General features: G+C 43.3%; 1 protein-coding gene across 4 annotated transcripts in view; it reads left to right on the top strand.

Moving 5' to 3' along the window:
- HYCC2 (hyccin PI4KA lipid kinase complex subunit 2) overlaps positions 1–26,338 on the top strand; it is a 239,660-nt gene that overhangs the window by 108,637 nt on the left and 104,685 nt on the right. The window contains exon 1 of one of the 4 annotated variants that reach the window (XM_073633249.1): positions 25,491–25,657. The exons of the other annotated variants lie outside the window; for them this stretch is intronic. The gene's annotated coding sequence lies outside the window, so the exon portion shown is untranslated. Of the gene's footprint in view, positions 1–25,490; positions 25,658–26,338 lie in introns of those variants that run through there. 4 annotated transcript variants of the gene reach the window in all.

Raw genomic sequence — 26,338 nt, 5'->3', positions numbered from 1 at the left:
AGTGCCCCTCAGCCAGCAGCTTGTTACAGGTTGTCGCCCAAGCTGAGTCAGAGCTCCTGGTATCCATTAAGATACAGAGCCCCGACCTGGCCCCGCCCCCTCTCTCCCCTGATTGGCTAACTGACAGCCGATAGCGCCGCTGCTCTGTCTCAGCCAGTCAGGATGAGTGTACTGGATGGCTGAGGGGATCATGGACATTGCTGGAGAGAGAAGGAGGTCAGGTAGGTAATTGGGGGTGCTAGGGAGGCTGCTACACACAGAAGGGTTTTTTTTTTTATCTTAATGCATAGAATGCATCAAGATAAAAAACCTTCTGCCTTTACAACTTCTTTTAATAGAAGTGTAAAGTGTTTTTTAAATAGCTGTAAACCGACAATTATTTTATACAATTTAAGTTGCTGCAAATAAATTCAGCCCTACTATTCTGAGTTTGACCTTTTTCCATCCAGAAAGATCTCCTTTCACTTGTCCTCATGTATTTTTAAAATGCTATGCTGCATCCTTCTTTTCTAAGAAGCACATTTAGTGCCAGGACATACCATTATCACAATGGTTAATGGTGAATAGTGTCTGCTTGTACTTGGCAGTAACATTCTGTATAATACAACTAAATCATCTGTAAATATGTACAGTGGGGAAAACAATTATTTGACCCCCTGCAGATTTTGTAAGTTTGCCCAAAATCATAGGTGTATCTTTAAATGATAGAGACAGAATATCAACCAAAAATCCAGAAAAAAACACGATATAAATGTTATAAATTGATTTGCCGTTCAGTGAGTAAAATAATTATTTGATCCCCAAGCAAAACATGACTTGGTACTTGGTGGAGAAACCCTTGATGGCAAGCACAGTGGTAAGATGTTTCTTGTAGTTGGTTACCAGGTTTGCACACATCTCAGGAGGGATTTTGGTCCACTCTTCTTTACAGATCTTCTCTAAATCCCTAAGGTTTCTTGGCAACTTCTTCTTGAGCCTGCATGATGAAACACCTTAGCATAAGGCTTGGAACAAGACCTCAACATTTTGGGTCCATGGCCAGGAAACTTCCCAGACCTTAAACCCATTGAGAACTTGTAGTCAATCCTCAAGAGGCAGGTGAACAAAAACCCACAAATTCAGAAAAACTCCAAGAATAGGCTGCCATCAGTCAGGATGTGACCCAGAAGTTGATTGACAGCACGCCAGGGCGAATTGCAGAGGTCTTGAAAAAGAAGGGTCAAAACTGCAAATATTGACTCTTTGCATAAACCAAACGTAATTGTCATAAAAAGGCCTTTAACACTTATGCTTGTAATTATACTTCAGTATACCATAGTAACATCTGACAAAAAGATCTAAAAACACTGGAGCAGCAGATTTTGTGAAATATTTTATTTGTGTCGTTCTCAAAACTTTTGGCTAGGCTGTACACCTATGATAAAAATTATAGACCCTTCATTTCTTTGTAAGTGGGCAAACTTACAAAATCTGCAAGGGATCAAATAATTATTTTCCCCACTGTAAGCAGTTAGTTAAAGCTGAACGCCAGCCTCACCTCCAGTCTTGAACAGTTATGGAATTTCCTCCCGTGTACTGAAATTGGTAACTCTGATTTCACTGCACACTGTGAGCTTCTCACAATGTTCAATAAAAACTGCAGCAAGGTTAGTTTATTATGTTACTTCTCATTACAATGCTCTGAAGTACCTAGAGAACTATTTGTGGTCATTTTTGTTACTCAGGCATTGATCGGGCATTGGTCTTGTATATTCTGCACTTATTGTTGTTTTTTTTTGTTTTGTTTTTTCATTTGCTTTATGCCTATGCCTCTCTTCTTGGATGTATCTCTGTTACAGTTTTGACCATAACACCTATATTTGTGGTTGTAACTTCAGAAGTTTTTTATTTTTATTTTAACTACTTGCCGACCGTCTCACGCCTATATATACGGGTGCGCAAAATCACGTACCCGTACGTCGCTGCGTCAACGGCGGCTAGCGGGAGTGTGCCTGCAGGTCCAACAGACTCTGTGTCCGCCGATGGCACAGAGAGGCAGAACGGGGAGATGCCTATGTAAACAAGGCATTTCCCTGTTCTGCCTGGCAACATGACAGGGATCTTACTGCTCCCAGTGATTGGGAGCAGTGATCTCTGTCATGTTCTAGTGAACCCATCCACCCTACAGTTAGAACATGTCCAGAGAACACACTTAACCCCTTGATCGCCCCTAGTTTTTAACTCCTTCCCTGCCATTGACATTTACACAGTAACCAGTGCATTTTTATAGCACTGATCGCTGTAGAAATGCCAATGGTCCCAAAATAGTGTCAAAAGTGTCCGATCTGTCCGCTGCAATGTCGCAGTCATGATAAAAATCAGATCGCTGCCGTTACTAATAAAAAAAATAATAAAAATGCCATAACTCTAACCCCTATTTTGTAGACGCTATAACTTTTGCGCAAACCAATCAATGTAGGCTTATTGCGATTATTTTTTTTTTTTTTTCCAAACATATGTAGAAGAATACATGTCAGCTTAAACTGAGGAAGAAATTTTTTTTTTTTTTTTTTTTTTTTATATATTTTTTGGGGATATTTATTATAGCAAAAAGTTAAAAAATATAGCTTTTTTTTTTTTTCCAAATTGTTCGCTCTTTTTTGTTTATAGCGCAAAAAATAAAAACCGCAGAGGTGATCAAATATCACCAAAGAAAGCTCTATTTGTGGGGGGAAAAAAAGGGCATCAATTTTGTTAGGGTATAACGCCGCACTACCGCGCAATTGTCAGTATTACAAAAAAGGGCTTGGTCAGCATGGGGGTAAATCCTTCCGGGACTGAAGTGGTTAATACATTCTATGCATTAAGATAAAAAAACCTTCTGTGTGCAGCAACCACGCCAGCACCTCCCAATACTTACCTGAGCTCCATCTCTCTCCAGCGATGTCCATGAGTGCCTTGGCCCTCACGTGACTCTCTTCCTGATTGGCTGTGACACCGCAGCGGCGACATTGGCTCCAGCTGCTGTCAATCAAAGGTAGTTAGCCAATTAGGAGAGAGAGCAGGTGGGGCCGAACCAGGGCTCTGTATCTGAATGGACACAGGAGCTGTGACTCGGCTTTGGTGCCCCCATAGCAAGCTACATTGTGTGACACTTACCTGCCACTGAAGCCCGCTCTGTCCCTGCTGGAGGCCGCATCCATGATTACCCCTCTTTCTTCCGGGGGCCGCCGACTCCGGCTCTGTGACTGGTCAGAGTCATGTGACGTCACTCCCACGCATGCGCACGGGAGCCACCAGTCACGGCACTCGCTAGTGAAGAAACAGCACGAAGGGCCGTTTATTCACAGCGCATGCGCTGATTACATCATCGGCGCAGTACAAAGTAAATATGTCCTAAATGGTGCATGGTTTATAGGCTTCCCTATAGGTACAACTTGAAATTGGAGATTTACAACCTCTTTAATTGCTACTACCGGTGACCCTTTTTTTAAATCTTATTGATTGCCTTCTGTTTTCTGCACCCTCTGCTTCTCTACTTCTGCAGTCAGTGAAGTCAAAAACTCCTAAGCCTCGGTTCACACCAGAGGCGGCACGACTTGCAGGTCGCCTCACCGAGGCGACCTGCACACGACTGCCGGGGCGACTTGCAAAACGACTTCTGTATAGAAGTCTATGCAAGTCGCCCCAAGTCGCCCCCAAAGTCGTACAGGAACCTTTTTCTAAGTCGGAGCGACTTGCGTCGCTCCGATTAGAACGGGACGCTACTTGTCAGGCGACCTAGGTCACCTGACAAGTCATCCCAGTGTGAACCGAGGCAGACTGTACACCCGCTCTGGCTAGACACTGATAGAATTTTGTTTGAAAACATTTTTTCAATTTTCTAATGGTTAATGGAGACTTATTATTTTTTCATTTTTAACTATATGGATGAGAAAATTCTCACAATGGAACATTTTTGTTGTTTCTTATTCGAATTATTGAAATTTTAACTGCGAATGTGGTTCTTATTTGTAAAAAAAAAAAAAAAATGCATAGAAAGCAGAACATCATAGAAAGTTAATTTGCAGTCGATAGAACATTCTTTGAGTCGATGATGCACACATTGAATGCTCTGCTGAATGATCTTTCACTAACATTCATTTGAAAACCCAACAATGTATAGGTAGCTTAAATTCAGAGGGCGAGGATAATGACCAGACAACAAACAAGAGCTAATGCTGGTGATAACACTGTTTTGCTTTGTGTCAGGTAAGGTCACTTTGCGTTGGAAGCAAGGAAGCTTAGACCTCTTTAGTGTATTAATGCACTTTAGACAAAAATTCTGTGTATACAAACTATTATATTTATAGGAAAACAATGCAAGACTTGTGTGTATACATATAAGGAGAAAAATGCTGCCTAATTCCTAGTGAATAAAAATTAACTATGGTCTGTATACATTAGGAATACGCATAAAAGGTTATTTGGCTCAAGTTATAGCAGCTTCACAATCTCTGTAGGCAACCAGGATCCCAAGCTTACTCTACATCAGGGATATGCAATTAGCGGACCTCCAGCTGTTGCAAAACTACAAGTCCCATCATGCTTCTGCCTCTGGGTGTCATGCTTGTGGCTGTCAGAGTCTTGCTATGCCTCATGGGACTTGTAGTTCTGCAACAGCTGGTGGTCCGCTAATTGCATATCCCTGCTCTACATGCATCGTATAATCAGAATTCCTGTTAAAACAATGGAAGCATCTAATTGCTAACTGACATTAGCCCGACATCCAACAATAGTATCAATGTTATCATTGTTTTAGAGGACAGCTTGTGGAAATGTTTTGTTTTTTTTTTTAACAGCATTTGAGACGTATCCACTCAGAGTAACCTGATTTCTGCTTCTAAAACAGATTCCTCTATTGTAATGCTCGCCATAGAGTGTTGAAACATCCCCAGGTTCAGCAGGGACCGGCCAAGATTCGAACCATTTATGGGCAGGCTGATTGTACCCATGTTGATCGATCAACTAGGGTACAACCAGCATGTCGGATTTTTCATGTGATTATTGCCAGTGGCTATAGTTGCTAGCAATTATCACTGCTTGTTCTCCCAGCAGGGATGACTCCCCTGCCAAATACCACCCACCACCCTCCCCCTGCTGGGAGAACACAATAGCTCTGCGGGAGGGATTCCCCCATCAATACCAACTGTGTTGATCGGGGAATCAGGTGATGTTCTTTCTTGCCACCCGTGGTGGAAGGAAGGAAAATCATATCATCTATAGCCAGCCTAAGTCTAAGGGGGAAAAAAATCAGAAAAACAGACTTGAAACCAGAAAACAAACCTTTTTAAGTGACTTTTTTTTCTTTTTTTTTTTTCATTTAAAAGTTCGTGCAAATCCTCAATTATTGCAAAGGGTTTGCCAAGTAAATGTCCACATTAAAAGAAGTCAGTGATAAAGGCACTCTTATTTCTGACATGACAGGATTTCTCGAAGTCCCGTTTAATATGCAAGTATAGTATACTTGAGAAAACTATATTTGCATATAGCAAATGATTGTTGGTGTTGTGTTTTTTTTTTTTTTCTCTTAGACTGTGCTGATTACTATGAGGCAACACACATTCTCCCTGTGTATTTAGCTTTATACCTGTTACATAAATATTGAAAGATTGCAGTTAGGGGTTCCTGAGTTAGGCTTGGTTCACACCTATGCAGTTTGCGTTTGTTTCTGCAGTGCTTTTTGCTGTGCGTTTTTGCATTTTTGCACATGCGATTTTGCAGCGTTTTTATTTATTTTTTATTTGCCAATTTGTTGGTGGGCAGATTTAAAAACGAAATCGAGGCAAACATGCACTACATGTTTTTCAGCAAGTTCTCCATTAAAGTCTGAACCAAATTTCACTCCCACAAATCGCATGTCAAAACGCTCCAGTGTTCAAAGCTATTTTTTTCCAGTTTTGAATAGATTGGCGAGGGATTAGACCCCCTGTCAGGTTTTATTACTGTCTCTTCTAGGGAGATTCATCCTCTCTATAATGTCCTGTTTACCTTTATCATCAAAAGTAGGTTGACGACATAACAGGAATAGGGGCGAAATCTTCCAATGGAGGCACTAGTTCTGGTGACACGCTGGAATTCCCTCAATTTGTAGGGATTTCCTCTCAATTCCTGTTTTAGCTGTAGGAAAGAAAGTGTAGAGAAATCCCCATAATGGGACACAGATGGCAAAAAAAGGACAGAGGTTATAATCCTTCCTTACTCTATCCAAAATGAAAAAAAAGTAGGGTTGCACCGATACCGATTTTTTTTTATTTATTTTTTTTTTTGGCTAGGACAAGTACCAATACTTTTAGTCAAGTACTGATACTTTGCGAAGCGATTTGCGTCAATACAAATATAAAATAGGCACAATTTGTACTGCAAATAATCGCATTCGATTTCCCCCACTGCTCCTGTGTGTGTATATAAAAGGGAAAAGCACCAGTTTAAACAAATGTTAGCACTCACAGTACAAATCAAATGATGGATGTAGTTTCAATTATTATGCAATCATTTCAGGACTTTGTCATAGAGCTTAGAGTGTTCCTGAACTGGCAGAGGAGGCCTCAGGGGCTGATTTTATTAACCTCTCAGAGGAAGCAGAGGAGCCTTGCCCCACAGAATTCGATTTCAGCTGGGTGAATGATTTTATCACAGCCATAAAAGAGGCTAAAAAATGGCAGTTTCTAGTCAAAGAGCCTTTGAAAGTCTAAAGATGCTTTCCTCAATTAAAAAAAAAAATCCAGTGGTTCATTTCCTCATGGAGGATAAGAAGTAATTACTCACAGAAGAGTAGAAATAAAGACGTCTTGCGTAAATATTAGACTCACTAAGCTTTACCACTCAAGAGAATCAGACATCCAGTCACAACAATTCTCCCTTCGTTGAAGCTTCTGTAAGGAGACTTGCCCGTCTTTTCCCCCTTCGTCTTTCAGGACAGCCACCATGAGAGATAGTCTCCTCCTCTTCCTCTAGGAAACACTGCGCCAGCCCATAAATTCTTACTTCCCCCTGCCAGACCTCAGTATTAGTGTTTCCTCCGGTGGGGAGACACTGTGCAAGGAGCCAGACCACTCAGTCAGGGTGACTGTGGCTGATGTTTGTGTTTTTTGATCCTGTAATGGGAGCAGGGGCTTCCTAGGTGCATGGGGGTACTTACCCCTCGTTCTGTTGCCACCCCTTCCTAGCCGAGGTTGCGGGGGATCCCCATCGCGGCTACAGGGCCGCAGCAAGCAGGCGTTTGCCTTTCCTGTACACTATACAGGCCGCTCATTTTTGGAACTAGGCGGGCCGGACGACGGGCGACGTCATTTCTGGCGGAAGGGCGAGTGCTTGCCTTTGACCCGCGGCTTCCGGTTCTGGGTCGCGGAGCTGATAGGGAAGCCAGGCACAGGCTGGAGACGAGTCTGGGACGCGCACAGGCAGCGTGGGACTCGGTAGTAGCAACCACCTGCAGTCATGTCGGAAGCAGATGCTCAGCCAACGGACACTACCTCCAGCCTTCCTAAGGTAAGAGCGCCCTGGGGAAGGGTACTCTTTATCTAGGATTGTCCCTCCATGTATAGTTCCTGTCATGGGGGGGCAGACACCCTGGGTGGTCAGGGGGAGGGAGGCTCAGATCCCCACATATTAAGGAGGGTATAGTGCACTCCCAGGGTTGTATCCTTGTTTTTAAAAAAACAAAATGTTTTGTATTTTTTCTTTTTCATGTATTTCAGAAAGCTACAGAGAAGTCGAAGTCTACACATAGCTCTGAGAAGAGGTGTGCCTCTTGCAGGGACACATTAGGGGAATCATGGACAAAGGTCTTGTGTAGGGAGTGCATAGACTCCCTTGTTAAAGAGAGGGACTCTGAACAGGAGTCAGGACTAGCAGCCTCGGTAAAGGAGCTCTCGTCCACCTTTTCTTCATTTAAAGCCTTATTTGAAAGGTTTCAGCCTCCCATTAGTCCAGCTCCCCAGGATACAACCCCGCCTCAGGCTCAGGGCTCTGCTCCTGCCCAACCTGCAACTTCAGTTAGGGCAGAGGAAGCTCCAGGCCCTTCCGGAGTGGAACAAAGACAGCCAGACAGTTCCTCCTCCGATTCCCAGGATGGTTCAGAGGGGGAGGACCAGGACGGGGAGTCCAGGAAATCCTCCAGATATAAATTATCCCTGGAAGAGGTAGAGGACCTGTTAGGGGCTATTTATACAACCCTCGGTATTCAGGAGGACAAGAAACCCCTGACCCTTCATGACCAAATGTACAGGGGCTTGGGGGAACAAAAGAAAAAAGTTTTTCCAGTACACGAGGTACTGGTTGAAACTATTAAAAAGGAGTGGCAAGATCCCGAAAGGAAGCCCTTTTTTTCTAGATCCCTAAAAAGGAGATTTCCGTTCTCAGAAGATCCTGCATCTATCTGGAATAAAAATCCCAAGTTAGATGCCGCCTTCTCCCAGGTTTCCAGACACACGGACCTGGCGTTTGAGGACATGGGGGCCTTGGTGGATGTCATGGATAAGAGAATAGACTCTCTTCTCAAAAAGACTTGGGATTCAACAATTGGCAATTTAAAGCCTGAGTTGGCTGTCACAGTAGTGGCTCGCAATCTGGAGCACTGGCTCTCTAAGATCCAAGAGCATATTGAAGCTGGAACGGCAAAAGAAACAATTCTATCTTCTTTCCCTACGATTCTGCGGGGTATCGCCTACATAGCTGATGCCTCGGCAGAATCAGTCCGTATGTCGGCCAGATCAGCGGCTCTGGCCAATTCGGCCAGGAGAGCCCTCTGGCTAAAAACTTGGTCAGGCGACAGCGCCTCTAAAGTCAAGTTGTGTGGGATACCTTTAACGGGAGACCTGCTCTTCGGCCCAGGTTTAGAGACCGTCTTGGACCGCACAGCAGACAGGAAGAAATCCTTCCCAGTTAAGCAGAAAACCCCTGCACAAACAAAGAAGGGGTTTCGTCCGCAAAAACTTAAAGAAGCTCCAAAGCCGGAAAGGCAAAAGAAATCTTGTGGTCAAAAAGGCAAGGGCAGGGGATTTTTCGCCCTCCTGAGCAGCCCTGTAAAAGCCAATGACTCCCCAACCACGGTGGGGGGAAGACTGGGGGCCTTCCTCCCACAGTGGGAGGCAATATCCCCCAATCGCTTTATCCTAGGGGTTATAAGAAGGGTGTACCGTCTCGAATTCACAAATCCTCCTCCGCGGAGATTCCTTGTCACGCACCTACCCAGGTGCATGGCAAAGGCCGAGGCTCTGTTGGGAGCACTAAGAGATCTGGAAGATCAAAATGTGGTTCTCAGAGTTCCAAAGGCCGAGGAGGAAGAGGGTTTCTATTCACACATCTTTGTAGTGAAGAAGCCCACAGGGAAATTCAGACTGATTCTGAATTTAAAGCCCCTGAACAGGTCAGTGACATACAGAAGATTCCGTATGGAGACAATTTTCACAGTCAGAGCCCTGTTACCCCACAACTGCTTTATGGTATCGCTGGACATAAGGGACGCGTATCTACACGTTCCTATAACAGAAGCCTCACAGAGGTTTCTTTGGCTAGCAGTAGACATAGGTGGAACAACGGTACATCTACAGTTTCAGGCGCTGCCTTTCGGGCTATCCTCCTCGCCCCGCATTTTCACCAAGGTCTTGGCGGAAGTTATGGCTTTTCTTTGGCTCCAGGGAATATCAGTGATAGCATATCTGGACGACCTGCTCCTAATTGCAGCGTGTCCAGTACAGTTAGTCAAAGATCTAGAACTAACAAAGAAGGTTCTTACAGGTCTAGGGTGGCTAATGAACAAGGAGAAATCCAGTTTGATTCCCTCACAACACATCACGTACTTAGGCTATCTGTTGGACTCAACACTACTGAAAGTGTTTCTTCCAGCAGAAAAAGTACTAAAACTGGACAGGGCAGTGGCCGCTCTCCAGTGCAGCAATCAGGTCTCCATAAGAGTTCTGATGTCGGCCCTGAGACTATTAACCGCTACCCTCCCAGCAGTGCAGTGGGCAGGTCTGCACTTTCGTCCCTTACAGTCCTTTGTCCTAAGGGTGTGGGATCACAGTCAGAAAGGTCTGGACACCTTGGTACAGGTTCCACACCAAGTAAAGAGATCCCTCTGGTGGTGGAGGAAGGTCTCAAACTTGTCGCAGGGTCGTTTGTGGTTCATCCCAGTTTCTAAGGTGGTAACCACAGACGCAAGCGGCAAAGGATGGGGGGCGCATCTGGGTTCCCTTTTAGCACAGGGCACCTGGGAGGCCGACGAACTAAGAAGGTCGTCCAATTGGAAGGAGCTGAGGGCAATCGGGCTAGCACTCAGATTTTTCAAAAAGGAGCTACAGGGCCACCATGTTCAGGTGCGGTCGGACAACTCGTCCGCCGTGGCCTATGTAAACAAATAGGGCGGCACAAGAAGCAGAGTCCTTTTGGCCTTAGCATCAGACATTCTGAACTGGGCCGAGACCCACACTCTCTCACTCTCAGCAGTCTTCCTGAGAGGAGAAAAGAATGTGATAGCAGACTTTCTCAGCCGAACCAAGCTGAGAGAGGGAGATTGGGTCCTCAACCAGGAGGTTTTCAATCTCATTTCAGAGAAATGGGGTCCTCCAGAAGTAGATCTGTTCGCGTCAAGAAACAACGCGAAAGCCCCATGTTTTTTCTCCCTAAACAGAGGGGAGGGAGCACGGGGGGTCGACGCATTGATGCAGAACTGGAATTTCAGAATCTGCTATGCCTTCCCGCCCCCGGCGTTATTGCCGGAAGTTCTCAGGAAGTTCCAGATGGAAAACACGTCCCTGATTCTAGTAGCACCACATTGGCCAAAGAGGGTTTGGTTCTCAGTACTCAAGCAGCTAGCGGTCGAACCTCCCTTATTCCTGCCACCTCGAGAGGACCTCCTCTCACAGGGCCCAGTTCTCTGTCCACAGATACACCAATTGCAGTTAGCGGTCTGGCTACTGAGGAGGGTATGCTAAGAGCTAGGGGTTTTTCTGAGAAATTAATCTCCACCCTCCTCAACAGCAGGAAGAAGGAAACACGCCAGATCTATAAGAAGGTCTGGATACGTTTCAATGAATGGTGTATAGAAGGCTCTTTTGCGGTTCACAGTCCCACAGCTGTGTTGGAATTTCTTCAGTGCGGGGCAGATAGGGGTTTATCCATTAGTACCCTTAAAGGTCAGGTGTCAGCACTCAGTGCTTATTTAGAAAAGCATCTGGCCACCAATCCATGGGTGGTCAGATTCTTTAACGCTCTGTCTAGACAGAGACCGGTTCAAGGCCCTCCCTTTCCCAAGTGGGACCTATCTTTAGTTTTACAGAGCCTGACAGGAACCCCCTTTGAACCTTTAGAAGGGTGTCTACTGAAGGATCTTACGTTAAAAACAGTTTTTTTAGTAGCAGTGACAACTGCCAGGAGAGTCAGTGAGATTGAGGCCTTATCTGTTAGACCTCCTTTTTGCGTTATTTTCCCAGATCGGATCATCTTCAAGACTGATCCAGCATTTTTACCTAAGGTGCCTTCTGGATTCCACAGAAGTCAAGAGGTAGTTTTACCCTCATTTTGTCCCAACCCCTCAGGGGAAAGGGAATTAAAATTTCATTCTTTGGACGTAAGGAGATGTATCCTTCAGTACCTAGATCTGACCAAGACGTTTAGAAAGTCAGACTCTTTATTTGTTTTGTTTTCTGGGACCAGAAAGGGATGCAAAGCGTCTAGACGCACTATTGCCAGATGGCTCAGAACAACCATTGGCCAGGCCTATATATTAGCAGGGAAAGAAATCCCAATGGGTATAAAGGCACACTCTACCAGAGCTATGGCAGCTTCTCGGGCAGAAAAGGCTGGAGCAATGCCAAAGCAAATATGGTCCAGCTATTCCACTTTCGTAAAGCACTACAGAGTGGACCTGGTGTCGGCTAGTGAGCAAGCCTTTGGGCGAAAGGTATGCAAGCTGTAGTCCCACCCTAACTGGTAAGTGCTCATTCATCCTCTCATGGTGGCTGTCCTGAAAGACGAAGGGGGAAAATTAAAGTTACGTACCGGTAACGTCTTTTCCAGTAGTCTTTTAGGACAGCCCTAGTTACCCACCTGAAATTTTGGGGTGTCTTATAAAAGACCAGAACGCAGCATGATAATGATATGGGATAGTATGTTATTGTGTTCTTGTGTCTCCCCAGCTGGCCTGAGGTAATCTTGGAATATACTGAGGTCTGGCAGGGGGAAGTAAGAATTTATGGGCTGGCGCAGTGTTTCCTAGAGGAAGAGGAGGAGACTATCTCTCATGGTGGCTGTCCTGAAAGACTACTGGAAAAGACGTTACCGGTACGTAACTTTCATTTTTTTTTCCCTGCTAATGGAGGATGCAGTCTTTTTCAAAGACCCGCTCAACAGGAAGGCAAATCTTGACCTCAAAAATGTTTATCTGTCCTCTGGAGCTGCATGCCATCCTTCTATACCCTGACATCTGTTGCCACATGCAAATTAATCTACATAGGTGTACCTGTCCACCGATTATAGCAAAGCAGGGTCGCTGGAGGTGCTCACAGGGCTGGAGGAAAAGTTTGGGTATAGGGCGGAAGTGATGTCAGCTTGGAGGTGGACTGCCTCTACATCTCCTTCAGCGGCACTAATTTGTCATCGTCGGCAGACCAGGACATCTATGTAGATTATTTTGCATGTGGCCAGATATTTACTGAGAGTTCTAATGTTTTTTTTTTTTGTTTTTTTTGTTTTTTTTTTAACTGCCCACTAGATGGTGCTTTAATCCCTTTCTATATGCGCACACACACACAGAAGCCGTGAGGGAAATCGCATGCAATTAGGACAGGAATCACAACTGATTCCTGTTCCAACCGCAACGTGATTCATTGCAGTGCGATTTGCACCCACTCATTTTGTTTTGCCGCTAATCGCAGAGCAAAGTATCGGTGGCGGGAGCAATTGAGCACATACCAATACTTTCACAAATGCTTGGTAATTATTATTATTATTATTATTATACAGGATTTATATAGCGCCGACAGTTTACGCAGCGCTTTACAACATTAGGGCAGACAATACAAGTATAATACAATTCAATACAGGAGGAATCAGAGGGCCCTGCTCGTTAGAGCTTACAATCTAGGAGGGAGGTAGTAATGACATCGGTTCATCCCTAAAAAGAAAAAGGTTTGCCTTTAGTGACACTTTGCAAAATCCAAATATTTAAAAGATAACAACCTAGATCATTTTGCTGATTTTTCCATATTATGTCTGTCATCCCAGTACAATTTTCAAAATGATATGTCCTCTTACCAGGATCCATTTTTGAGGAATAGTTCACATCAGGATTCCCGAGTTCAGTGTGTATTATAACATGTGCAAAAAAAGGTTCACACACAGAACCAAAAAAAAAAGCAGCAAACACAAAATGATCAACGAACTAATAATATACAGTATATGTGTGAACATGTGGTACTCAATTACTAAAACCTTTAGAATGTGCCGAAATTATTCACTTGATGCCAAATCATGTACATGATTGACTTCAAGAGGTTATACCGGGCAGCTGGCTGCAGCTGTATACTATAACCCTGTGTGTTTTTTTTTTTTTTTTTTGTTTGTTTGTTTTAAATTTTCTATTTATTTTTTCAGCCAGCGATGCTTTTTCATCTAAAAGAATTCCTAGTGGCTGATTCTGCTCTTCTCTGGGCTCTCCGTGTGATCGGGGAGCCTGGTATCTGATCCGGTGGTGCTGTTGGGTTATCGTAGAGCTGTCCGGGTATCGGAAGCGACGTCATGCCACTTCTGGTTAGGGCGGCTGTAAACGCTGCCTTTTTTTTAATTTAATTTTTTTTTTTTTTTTTTAACCCATGATTTTCAAGGTAGAGGAGAGATCAGGGGTCTTTCATAGACCCCAGATTTCTCCAAAAAGGGTACCTGTCATCCCTTATTTCTTTCACACGGGATGTTTACATTTCTTGTAATAGGAATAAAAGTGATCAAAAAAATTAAAGAGACCATGTAAAAATAAAAAATAATTTAAAAAAGTTTCTAAAGCACCTCCATCTCTCCGTGCTCGTGCGCAGAAGCGAGTGCATACGGAGGTCGTGCACGCATAGGTAAACAGTGTTCACATGTGATGCAGCACCGCCAATATTCTAGTGAGAGCAATAATTCTACTGCTAAACTTCCTCTCTAACTCTAAACTTGTAACCTGTAAACATTTTTAAAGCGTCGCCTATGGAGATTTTTAGGTATTGAAGTTTCTTGTTATTTCACAAGCGTGCAAAATTTTAAAGCATGACATGTTCAGTATCTACTTACTCAGTAACATCTTTTATAATATATACAAAAATTGGGTAATATGCTGTTGTGTTTAACCACTTGCCGAGCACTGCACGCCGATATACGTCGGCACAATGGCAGTGGTGGGCAAATGGGAGCACCTGTATGTCCCCTTTAAGAGCCAGGGATAGCAGGTGCGCGCCTGCCCCGTACAGCGTGACCGGGACCGGTGGACTCCATGTCCGCCGGCCTCCCGGCAATCGTGTCACAGATCCTCAGAGCGGGAAAATGCCTATGTAAACAAGGCACTTCCCTGTTCTGGCTTGTGTCATGACAGAGATCACCGATCCCTGTCATCGGGAGCGGTGATTGCTGTCATGTGACTTGAAACCCATCCCCCCACAGTTAGAATCACGCCCTAGGACACACTTAACCCCTTCATTGCCCCCTAGTGTTTAACCCCTTCACTGCCAGTGTCATTTTCACAGTAATCAGTTCATTGTTATAGCACTGATCGCTGTATAAATGACAATGGTCCAAAAATAGTGTCAAAATTGTCCGATATAATGTCGCAGTCCCAATAAAAATGCCATAAAACTATTCCCTATTTTGTAGACGCTATAACTTTTGCGCAAACCAATCAATATATGCTTACTGCGATTTTTTTTTTTTTTTTTTTACCAAAAATATGCTCTGGTCAGGAAGGGGGTAAAATCTTCCGGGGCTGAAGCAGGTAATGAATTTTAATGCAAAAAAAAAGTTGCAACGACTACCATTTTATTCTCTAGGGCCTCTGTTTTATATATATATATATATATATATATATATATATATATATATATATATATATATATATTTATATATAATATTTTTTATTGTGTGTGTGTGTATACATTGCCTTGAAAAAGTATTCACACCCCTTGAAATTTTCCACATTTTGTCATGTTACACTCCTCACGTTTTTGTAAATATTTTTAAAAATCTTTTCATGTGACAATACTGAAGAAATGACGCTTACAATGTAAAGTAGTGAGTGTACAGCTTGTATAACTGTGTAAGTTTGCTGTCCCCTAAAAATAACTCAACACACAGCCATTAATGTCTAAACTGCTGGCATCAAAAGTGAGTACACCCCTAAGCCAAAATGTCTAAATTGGGCCCACAGTGTCAATATTTTGTGTGGCCATCACTATTTTCCAGCACTCTTGCGCATGGAGTTCACCAGAGCTTCACAGGTCGCCACTGGAGTCCTCTTTTACTCCTCCATGACGACATCACGGAGCTGGTGGATGTTAGAGACCTTGCGCTCTTCCACCTTCCGTTTTAAGAATGCCCCACAGATTCTCAATAGGGTTTAGGTCTGGAGACATGCTTGGCCAGTCCATCACCTTTACCCTCAGCTTTTTTTAGCAAGGCAGTGGTCGTCTTGGAGGTGTGTTTGGGGTCGTTATAATGTTAGAGTACTGCCCTGCGGCCCAGTCTCCGAAGGAAGGGGATCATACTCTGCTTCAGTATGTCACAGTACATGTTGGCATTCATGGTTCCCTTAATGAACTGTAGCTCCCCAGTGCTGGAAGCACTCATGCAGCCCAGACAATGACACTCCCACCACCATGCTCGACTGTAGACAAAACACACCTTTCTTTGTACTCCTCACCTGGTTGCCGCCACACACGCCTGACACCGTCTGAACCAAATACGTTTATCTTGGTCTCATCAGACCACAGGACATGGTTCCAGTAATCCATGTCCTTAGTCTGCTTGTCTTCAGCAAACCGTTTTCGGGCTTTGTTGTGCATCATCTTTAGAAGAGGCTTCCTTCTGGGATGACAGTTATACAGACCAATTTGATGCAGTGTGCGACATATGGTCTGAGCACTGACAGGCTGACCCCCACCCCTTAAACGTCTGCAGCAATGCTGGCAGCACTTGTACGTTTATTTCCCAAAGACAACCTCTGGATATGACACTCAGCACGTGCACGGAACTTCTTTTGTCGACCATGGCGAGGCCTGCTCTGAGTGGAACCTGTCCCGTTAAACCGCTGTATGGTCTTGGCCACCATGCTGAAGCTCAGTTTCAGGGTCTTGGCAATCTTCTTTTTGCTTAGGCCATCTTTATGTAGAGCAACAATTTTTTTTGTTCAGATCCTCAGAGATTTCTTTGTCGTGTGAAGTGCCATGTTGAACTTTCAGTGACCAGTATGAGAGAGTGAGAGCGATAACACCCATTTTAACACACCTGCTCCCCATTCACACCTGATACCTTGTAACACCAGTGACTGACATGACACCAGGGAGGGAAAATGGCTAATTGGGCCCATTTGGATATTTTCACTTAGGGGTGTACTCACTTTTGTTGCCAGCGGTTTCGACATTAACGGCTGTGTTGTTATTTTGAGGGGACAGCAAATTTACACTTACACTTTTACAAGCTGTACACTCACTACTTTACATTGTAGCAAAGTTTAATTTCTTCAGTGTTTTCACATGAAAAGATATAATAAAATATTTGCAAATATGTGAGGGGTGTACTCACTTTTGTGAAATACTGTGTGTATGTGTGTGTGTGTGTGTGTGTGTGTGTGTGTGTGTGTATGTATATATATATATATATACACACACACACACACACACACACACACACACACACACTGGGGACGGGAAGTATTCAGACCCCCTTAAATTTTTCACTCTTTTTTATATTGCAGCCATTTGCTAAAATCATTTAAGTTAAGTTTTTTTTTCATTAATGTACACACAGCACCCTATATTGACAGAAAAACACAGAATTGTTGACATTTTTGCAGATTTATTAAAAAAGAAAAACTGAAATATCACATGGTCCTAAGTATTCAGACCCTTTGCTGTGACACTCATATATTTAACTCAGGTGCTGTCCATTTCTTCTGATCATCCTTGAGATGGTTCTACACCTTCATTTGAGTCCAGCTGTGTTTGATTATACTGATTGGACTTGATTAGGAAAGCCACACACCTTTCTATATAAGACCTTACAGCTCACAGTGCATGTCAGAGCAAATGAGAATCATGAGGTCAAAGGAACTGCCTGAAGAGCTCAGAGACAGAATTGTGGCAAGGCACAGATCTGGCCAAGGTTACAAAAAAAATTCTGCTGCCCTTAAGGTTCCTAAGAGCACAGTGGCCTCCATAATCCTTAAATGGAAGACTTTTGGGATGACCAGAACCCTTCCTAGAGCTGGCCATCCGGCCAAACTGAGCTATCGGGGGAGAAGAGCCTTGGTGAGAGAGGTAAAGAAGAACCCAAAGATCACTGTGGCTGAGCTCCAGAGATGCAGTCAGGAGATGGGAGAAAGTTGTAGAAAGTCAACCATCACTGCAGCCCTCCAACAGTTGGGGCTTTATGGCAGAGTGGCCCGATGGAAGCCTCTCCTCAGTGCAAGATACATGAAAGCCCGCATGGAGTTTGCTAAAAAAACACCTGAAGGACTCCCAAGATGGTGAGAAATAAGATTCTCTGGTCTGATGAGACCAAGATAAAACTTTTTGGCCTTAATTCTAAGCAGTATGTGTGGAGAAAACCAGGCACTGCTCATCACCTGTCCAATACAGTCCCAACAGTGAAGCATGGTGGTGGCAGCATCATGCTGTGGGGGTGTTTTTCAGCTGCAGGGACAGGACGACTGGTTGCAATCGAGGGAAAGATGAATGCGGCCAAGTACAGGGATATCCTGGACGAAAACCTTCTCCAGAGTGCTCAGGACCTCAGACTGGGCCGGATGTTTACCTTCCAACAAGACAATGACCCTAAGCACACAGCTAAAATAATGGAGTGGCTTCACAACAACTCTGTGTCTGTTCTTGAATGGCCCAGTCAAAGCTCTGACTTAAACCCAATTGAGCATCTCTGGAGAGACCTAAAAATGGCTGTCCACCAACGTTTACCATCCAACCTGACAGAACTGGAGAGGATCTGCAAGGAGTAATGGCAGAGGATCCCCAAATCCAGGTGTGAAAAACTTGTTGCATCTTTCCCAAAAAGACTCATGGCTGTATTAGATCAAAAGGGTGCTTCTACTAAATACTGAGCAAAGGGTCTGAATACTTAGGACCATGTGATATTTCAGTTTTTCTTTTTTAATAAATCTGCAAAAATGTCAACAATTCTGTGTTTTTCTGTCAATATGGGGTGCTGTGTGTACATTAATGAGGAAAAAAAATGAATTTAAATGATGTTAGCAAATGACTGCAATATAATAAAGAGTGAAAAATTTAAGGGGGTCTGAATACTTTCCGTCCCCACTGTATGTGTGTGTGTGTGTGTGTGTGTGTGTGTGTGTATATATATATATATGTGTGTATATATATATATATATATATATATATATATATATATATATATATATATATATATATATATATATATACTGAAATGTATGTAATGCTTTGTACAAAGCCCTTAGTTGGTAATGGCAGCTTCAGTACGCCTCCTGTATGGAGAAACTAGTCACGTGCATTGCTCAAGGTGTGATTTTTGGCCCGTTCTTCCACACAGTCTTCAAATCTTGAAGGCTCTGTGGGCCTCTTCTATGAACTCTGATCTTTAGTTTTTTCCATAGATTTAATATTGGATTCAAGTCAAGTGATTGGCTGGGCCATTCTAGCAGCTTTCTTTCTTTGAAATCAATTGAGAGTCTCCTTGGCTTTGTGTTTGGGATCATTGTCTTGCTGAAATGTCCATCCTCGTTTCATCTTCATCATCCTGGTAGATGGCAGCAGATTTTTATCAAGAATGTCTTGGTACATTTTTCCATTCGCTCTTCCTTCAGTACTATATGCTGAAAAACAACCCCACACCATGTTTCCATCTCCAAACTTCACGGTTGATATTGGGTGTTTTTGGGGTGGTGTGCAGTGCCATTTGGCAACATGGTGTGTATTATGGCATCCAAAAAGTTCAGTTTTGGTCTCATCTGACCAGACTATATTATCCCAGTATTTCACAGGCTTGTCTTGTGTGGCAAACTTAAAACGAGCCTCAACATGCTTTTTCTTCAGCAATGGAGTCTTGCATGGTGATGCCATACAGGCCATGGCGGTTGAGTGCATTACTTATTGTTTTCTTTGAAACAATTGTACTTGCTAATTCCAGTTCTTTCTGAACCTCTTCACAAGTAGCCCTTGGCGCTTGGACAGCTCTTCTGATAATTCTTTTCACTCCTCTGTCCGAAATCTTGCAAGGAGCACCGGGTCGTGGCCGGTTTATGGTGAAATTATGTTCTTTCCACTTCCGGATAATGGCCCCAACAGTGCTCACTAAAATATTCAGAAGTTTAGAAATCCTTCTGTAACCAACGCCGTCAGTATGTTTTTCAACAATAAGGTTGCGAAGGTCTTGAGAGAGCTCATCATGACCCATCATGAGATGTTTTTTGTGTGATACCTTGGTAATAAGACACCTTTTTATAGGCCATTAGGTGAGACTGAACCAGCTGATAATTTGCACTGACAAGGGGCAGGATTGCTTTCTAATTACTGATAGTCTAGCTGATGTCTTCTTCATGTGTTCAATACTTTTTTTCTCTGTGTCCACTTCATTTTATTACACATAACTTAATTTCTGAACTTTTTTGTTTTTTTGTCATTCTTTTATTTTTCAAAGAAACCAGCATTAAATAGTCCAGGTATGCATTAGTAAAAGATGAAATAATCCGGTAATAGAAGAGGTCACATAGTCTAAGTTATATAGCAACAAGCCCAGCTCTGCACCTTATGGGTGGCCATGAGAAAACATTATGGTTTTGGAGGTAATCATCCATGTGCAAAGCTGAGGAGACAAACAGGAAGGGTGACCCAAGACATAAAATCATTGGGAGCAAGTTGGCATACAAAAATAATGTAATGTAGAATATAGAATAAAGTGAAACTTCTACAATATATCGGGAGACATTGCAACCCGATGGCCCACTTAGCCCAGGAATGGGACCATGAGGGGAGTGTGATGTAAGCAAGGATACGCATCGTTTCCAGATTATATAGCCCATTACCGAGCCAAGGATACGTGGAAAGGGTGATTACCAGAGAAACGAGGGGGGAAGGGATCAGGTGTCCCCCGAGTAAAAAGAAAAAGAAAACAAAGGAAGTAGAAAGGAGGTTTATAGGCAGGGCCTCTCGCCCGGGAGATAGGACTATCTCCTTAAGATAGGGATCTGTGTATACAAATTGGTGCCAAGGTCTCCTAGCGGTTGCGCAAGGTAGCGGTGAGGTCCTCCATATCTCCAAGTTCATATAGAGAGAGGGATATAGAGGGGGGGGGGGGTCTCCGATCTCCAACCTGAGGGGGATGCATGCTTTGGCCGCATTAAGCAACTGGATTGTAAGGGAGGCCTTGTATTTCCTAATTGGGCTCTTTGAGAGATGAAGCAAGCATGCCGCAGGGTTCCCCTCTAGATTAGCATTTGTCAGGTGTTTGGTCATGCAGATCACCTCGTGCCAAAAGGGCTTAAGCTTGGGACAATTCCAGAAGATATGCAGCATCATAAGCTGGAAACCTGAGGGAAAAACCGGTGTAAAATGGTAGGCACTCTGTAGAATATCTGGTCAAGATCTTGTAACAGGTTTCCTGGACTCTAGTGGCTATGGAAGACTTTTGGGCAAAGTGAAGGATCTTCTCCTTCTGACAGTCATTGAATTGGATGCCTAGGTCTGCCTCCCATTTAGAGTGGAAGGTTGGAACAAACTCTTCCGTCGGACGAGTCAAACTTATTTGTTTTGACTTCTTTGTATGTATGTGGTGAGAATTTCATGTCAATAGCACCTTTAGAAATATACTTACATAGAAAAATGGTGACTTGTAAAATACTTATTTTACCTGCTGTGTGTGTGTGTGTGTGTGTGTGTGTGTGTGTGTGTGTGTGTGTGTGTGTGTGTGTGTGCAGTATGTTATCAAAAATTACTAGAGGAACATTTTGCATTCATCAGCCAGGAAGCTGCGCATGGGATGTACTTGGACATTCCAACATGACAATGATACAAAACACAAGGCCAAGTCGACCGGTCATTGGCTACAGCAGAATAAAATGAAGGTTCTGGAGTGGCCATCTCAGTCTCCTGACCTCAGTATCATTGAGCCTCTCTAGGGAGATCTCAAACGTGCAGTTCATGCAAGACAGCCCAACAATTTACAGGAATTGGAGGCTTTTTGAAAAGAGGAATGGGCAGCTTTACCATCTGAGAAGATAAAGAGCCTCATCCACAAATACCACAAAAGACTTCAAGCTGTCATTACAGGGGGCAATACACGGTATTAAGAACTGGGGTATGTAGACTTTTGATCAGGGTCATTTGGGTAGCTTCTGTTGCAGTTATGATTTAAAAAGAGTAAACCCTATTGATTGATAATGGCTTCAGCCAAACACTAACCATGAGTGAAAGAAAAGTTTTTGTGTTCATTCATATTCTCTGAAAAATGGCCAAGAAATCATAAATTCTGCCAGGGTATGTAAACTTATGAGCACAACTGTATAGTTAGTGTTTGGGGGTTCTAAGTCATTTTCTAGCAAAAAAATGCTGCTTTTCACTTTGTAAACAAAAATTGTCAGAATAGGCCTGGTCTTCAAGTATTTATATAAAGAATCCACCGTGTTTACCTACATTGCGGTGCAAAAAAATGCATGATGCCTGTTTTTTCTTTTCTTGTTTCTTTTTCTTTTCTTTCTTTCCTAGGGAGATTGCAAAACATTGATATTTAGGCCCCTTTCACACGATCGGACCGTTTAGGTCCGCCTGTCATGTTAGTCTATGGAGCGTCGGATGTCAGCGGAGTTATGTCCGCTGACATCTGACCCCGTCCGATCCGCTAAAAGCAGACGGATGGCCCTACGTCCAGGTCAGTCGTTATCGGATCGGGTGAAATCTGATGAAAACGGACATGCTGTTCATTTTCATCCGATCCCTCCATAGGCGGCAGCGGCGCCTGACAAGCCCCTCCCCGCTCAATGAGCAGAGAGGGACCTGTCATCCGCTGGCTCAGCGGAGATCAACGGACAGATCTCCCGCTGAGCCGGCGGACCGAGGCGGGCTCCGTAGAAACTGAGTCCGCCTCATGTGAAAGGGGCCATAAGGTTTGTGCTGAAAGCTAAGTCCTAAATGTAGGTGACTCTGGACATATGATTTTTTTTTTATGCTATGTATTTAAAAAATATAGACACGTTTCTTATTGTAGTCTATTAGATGCTTTTGAACTTGTGTGCTGGGACTCCCCTGTGTCCATATCCTTTTGGAACATGTGCAACATTTTGGTAAATACATTTTATTATGTCTGTTAATACCATGGGTGACTTTACTTTTTTTCTCAGCAGTCTTTTAAATCTGCATGGATACTGATGCAGCACATTGACACAAAATACATGTGATGCATAATGAAAAGACATGCTTTAATTTTCTGTTCTTGCTACTCATATAATGGGAAACATGCAATATTTTATCAACTTCCTCCAATAATCTTGACGGATATGCTGTACAACATTGGCAATGTCCTCACATACAGCTCTCTATCCTGTTGCTTAGAAGATAAACATTTTCTGCCACTTTGTATATTCTAACACAATAAGGAAGGGCGTTTGTCTGATTTATTGCTTCTACTTAAGCTGGCCATACATGGATCAAAATTCAGCTGGTTCAGCAGACACCGGTCAAATTTCGGACCATGTGTGGCCACTGAGGTTGAACAGAAGTCAATCTACTGATTGATTTCTGTTCAGCTGTCCTATCAATGATTTTCTTGGTTTGATCAGTGCCGTATTCTGACAGTGGGGGTGTCTCCCTGCTGTCAGAATACAATAACACAGCAAGGGGGATTCCAGCATCCACATCGAGGTGTGTATGGCCAGTTTTAGAGTTTGACTGATCCTCTTCCAGCAGAGATGACATCACTAAATACTTGTGCCTTTGTACTGGAGGGAGCTTGTAGCTGTACTTCCCACAGTAAAGTAGATTATTTATTACAACCCCTTGTTATTTATCTAAACAAGAAATGACATTGTCTAGAATTGTTTTATCCTCCTTGAAGTAGTCCATTTGCCTGTGTATGCAAAGGACTATTGCGTTAAAGGCTCCCTGTTGACCCTATACACACCTGTGAAACAAGACTGCTGCCACATTCGGATTTGAGTAAAGCATTATACAGCTCACATTTCACATACCTCTGTCATACTCCGAAGCCAAGGAGACTTTGCCATTTCCTTGTTCAACTGTGCAACATCCTTGGTCACTTTCCTACTCATTGGATAGAACGATTCCTTGCTGAAATGAAAAAGTGACACCAGAAGTCTGGCTATGCAGTGTGGCAGGCAAGGCATGTGTGGATCTCACAAGTGAAGTAAATGTCACAAACCTGTTGTTTTCCATCTCTGACATTTCATAGGTATAGTACATGTATATCATATAGTACATCCGGAAAGTATTCACAGCGCTTCACTTTTTCCACATTTTGTTATGGTACAGCCTTATTCCCAAATGGATTAAATTAATTTGTTTCCTCAAAATAATGACAATGTGAAAGAAGTTTGTTTTGAAATCTTTGCAAATTTATTAAAAAAAAAAAAAAAAATCACAAAACTCCCATGTTCATAAGTATTCACAGCCTTTGCCATGACACTCAAAATTGATCACAGGTGCATACTGTTTCCACTGATCATCCTTGAAATGTTTCTACAACTTGATTGGAGTCCACCTGTGGTAAATTCAGTTGATTGGACATGATTTGGAAAGGCACACACCTCCTATATAAGGTCCCACAGTTAACAGTGCATGTCAGAGCACAAATCAAGCCACAAAGTTCAAGGAATTGTCTGTAGACCTCTGAGACAGGATTGTATCGAGACACAGATCTGGGGAAGGGTACAGAAAAATTTCTGCAGCATTGAAGGCCCGGATGCACTGTAAATGTGTTTAACAGAGATAAAATTAAATGCTAGTCCTCATGTGTCAGCTCATTACTCATCAAACAAAATCTAGGCATGATGGGACTTGGTAATCTGGGTAATTCTCATGGACTTGGTGTCCTGTCCAGAAGAAGCTACATAAAAGTACTTCTGCTATTTAAACTGTTAGTTATTCATGCAGAACCATAAAGGGGACAAAACTCTGAGATAAGTAAGCAGTTAAAGTAAATAATGATACAAAGAAAAGAAAGTAGTAAGCAAACCTTTCCCTTAGCAAGGGGCCCACCCTATATCCCCTCCTCTCCTCCCCTTCCCATTGGGTTCCATTACAAGCGTTAAGACCCCTTTCACACCGAGTGCGTTTTGCAGGCGCTATAGTGTTAAAAATAGCGCCTGCAATCCGCCCTCAAACAGCTGCTCCATTGTCTCCAGTGTGAAAGCCCGAGGGCTTTCACACTGGAGCGGTGCGCTGGTAAGATGTCAGGAAAAGTCCTGCCAGCAGCTTCTTTGGAGCGGTGTGTTTACCGCTCCTCCACTGCTGCTCCCCATTGAAATCAGTGGGGCAGCGCTGCGATACCGTCAGCAAAACGCCACTATTGCGGTGCATTGCGGGCAGTTTTAACCCTTTCTCGGCCACTAGCGGGGGGTAAAAGCGCCCTGCTAGCGGCCGAAATGCGCCGTAAATCCGACGGTAAAACACCGCTAAAAACAGCAGCGTTTTACCGCCGATGCTATGGGCGGCTCGGTGTGAAAGGGGCCTAATAGAAACTCCCCATGGTAGTGTGCTATGCCAGTGGTTCTAAACCTAGATGAGAGCAAGACCTGGTAAAGCCTTCCAAAGCTTTCCATGCCCCAACAGTAAAAAAAAAATGTTTATACTCGTACAGTAGAAGTATGGCAATACAAAATTTGTATGTAAAATGTATTTTAAGGGGAGGAACCAGTTGAAAATATGAGTTTTTGCAGCTTTTTTTTTTTTTGTTTGTTTTCATTCTCGCTCTCTTTTATTGTCCTTCTCCCTTTTCTCCCACTCTCATTTTGTCTTTTATATGCTTTTATTTTCTTTTCTCCCTGTTTGTTTTATTGCGCTTTCATTTTCCCCCCTCCCTTCTTTCTCTCCCTCTCCATCTATCTCCCTCCCTTTTCCCTTTGTACGTTTTCTCTTTCTTCTTCTTCTTAATTTCTGTTCTCTCCACCCACCCTTTTGTTGTTACACACGATAGGTGAAAGGTGTCTGCTGCTCAGCCTGGCCCGTTCACACAACAAAAACGTCCTCCAGATCTGTTCCAGATGCGTATGCACATTTTTAACGCTTTATTAATTAATGATTAATTTCTGGAACTGAAAAGCATTGGAATGCACTGTGCAGGTGTGAACTATACCATTGGAACTCATATAACCTACTTTCCATGTTTCTTTGTTGCAGAAAAAAAGCACTGCATGTGGTGTGAACAGGCCCCTAAAGTAATCATGTACTGCATACAGGTTAGCTCTTACATTTTAGGAATACTACCATTAGGTTATGACACACTGAAACTTGTATTTCCACAGCACTAACAATGGTTACAGGCTGTCCTGTGTGAGATGCTGCTTTCCCTACCCATCTAGAAGTCCATCTCCCTCACAGTCTACTTCACCCTGCCTTCTGCAGTCATGGCCCCATTCCAGCATTTGCCAAGTATTTAAACTGGCATGAGATGAGCTTTGCCAGCAGCTGGCAAAGTCAGAGCAATAACTGTAATCAAGTGTGGAGACAAGCACTTCATTAGTGAGGACAGTACCATCTAGTGGCTACAGACTGGTATTACAGCTGTTTTCCTATGCCAAATATGGTGTGACAGTAGCTGTTAGCAGACAGAAAGCTGTGGCCTGGCAGAAGGCCACAGAGCGCTGGTTGAGAACCACTATATAAAGGTTTTTCCATATGCCTTTTAAGCTATTGGGATTGGAGTTCTGGTGCAAATGCTGGGTTATTGTGTAGTGGAGTAAGTAGGGATTTCAGAACAAATAGCGTGCCGGACATATCCTATAAGTGTAAGGATTTTTTTAAATGTGAGAATCACATTAGGTCTATGGGATGAGGAGCATCCACCCAAGATTTATTGTTTATCCAGTCTGGGTTATAAGTAGTGGAATACATTTTTAGCAGTTGGGTTGCCCTAAAAT

Source organism: Aquarana catesbeiana, linkage group LG06 (assembly GCF_042186555.1).
Source record: "Aquarana catesbeiana isolate 2022-GZ linkage group LG06, ASM4218655v1, whole genome shotgun sequence".
NCBI classification, from domain to species: Eukaryota; Metazoa; Chordata; class Amphibia; order Anura; family Ranidae; genus Aquarana; species Aquarana catesbeiana.
Note: the sequence above shows the minus strand (reverse complement) of the source record. Positions and strands in the feature narration are given on the sequence as shown.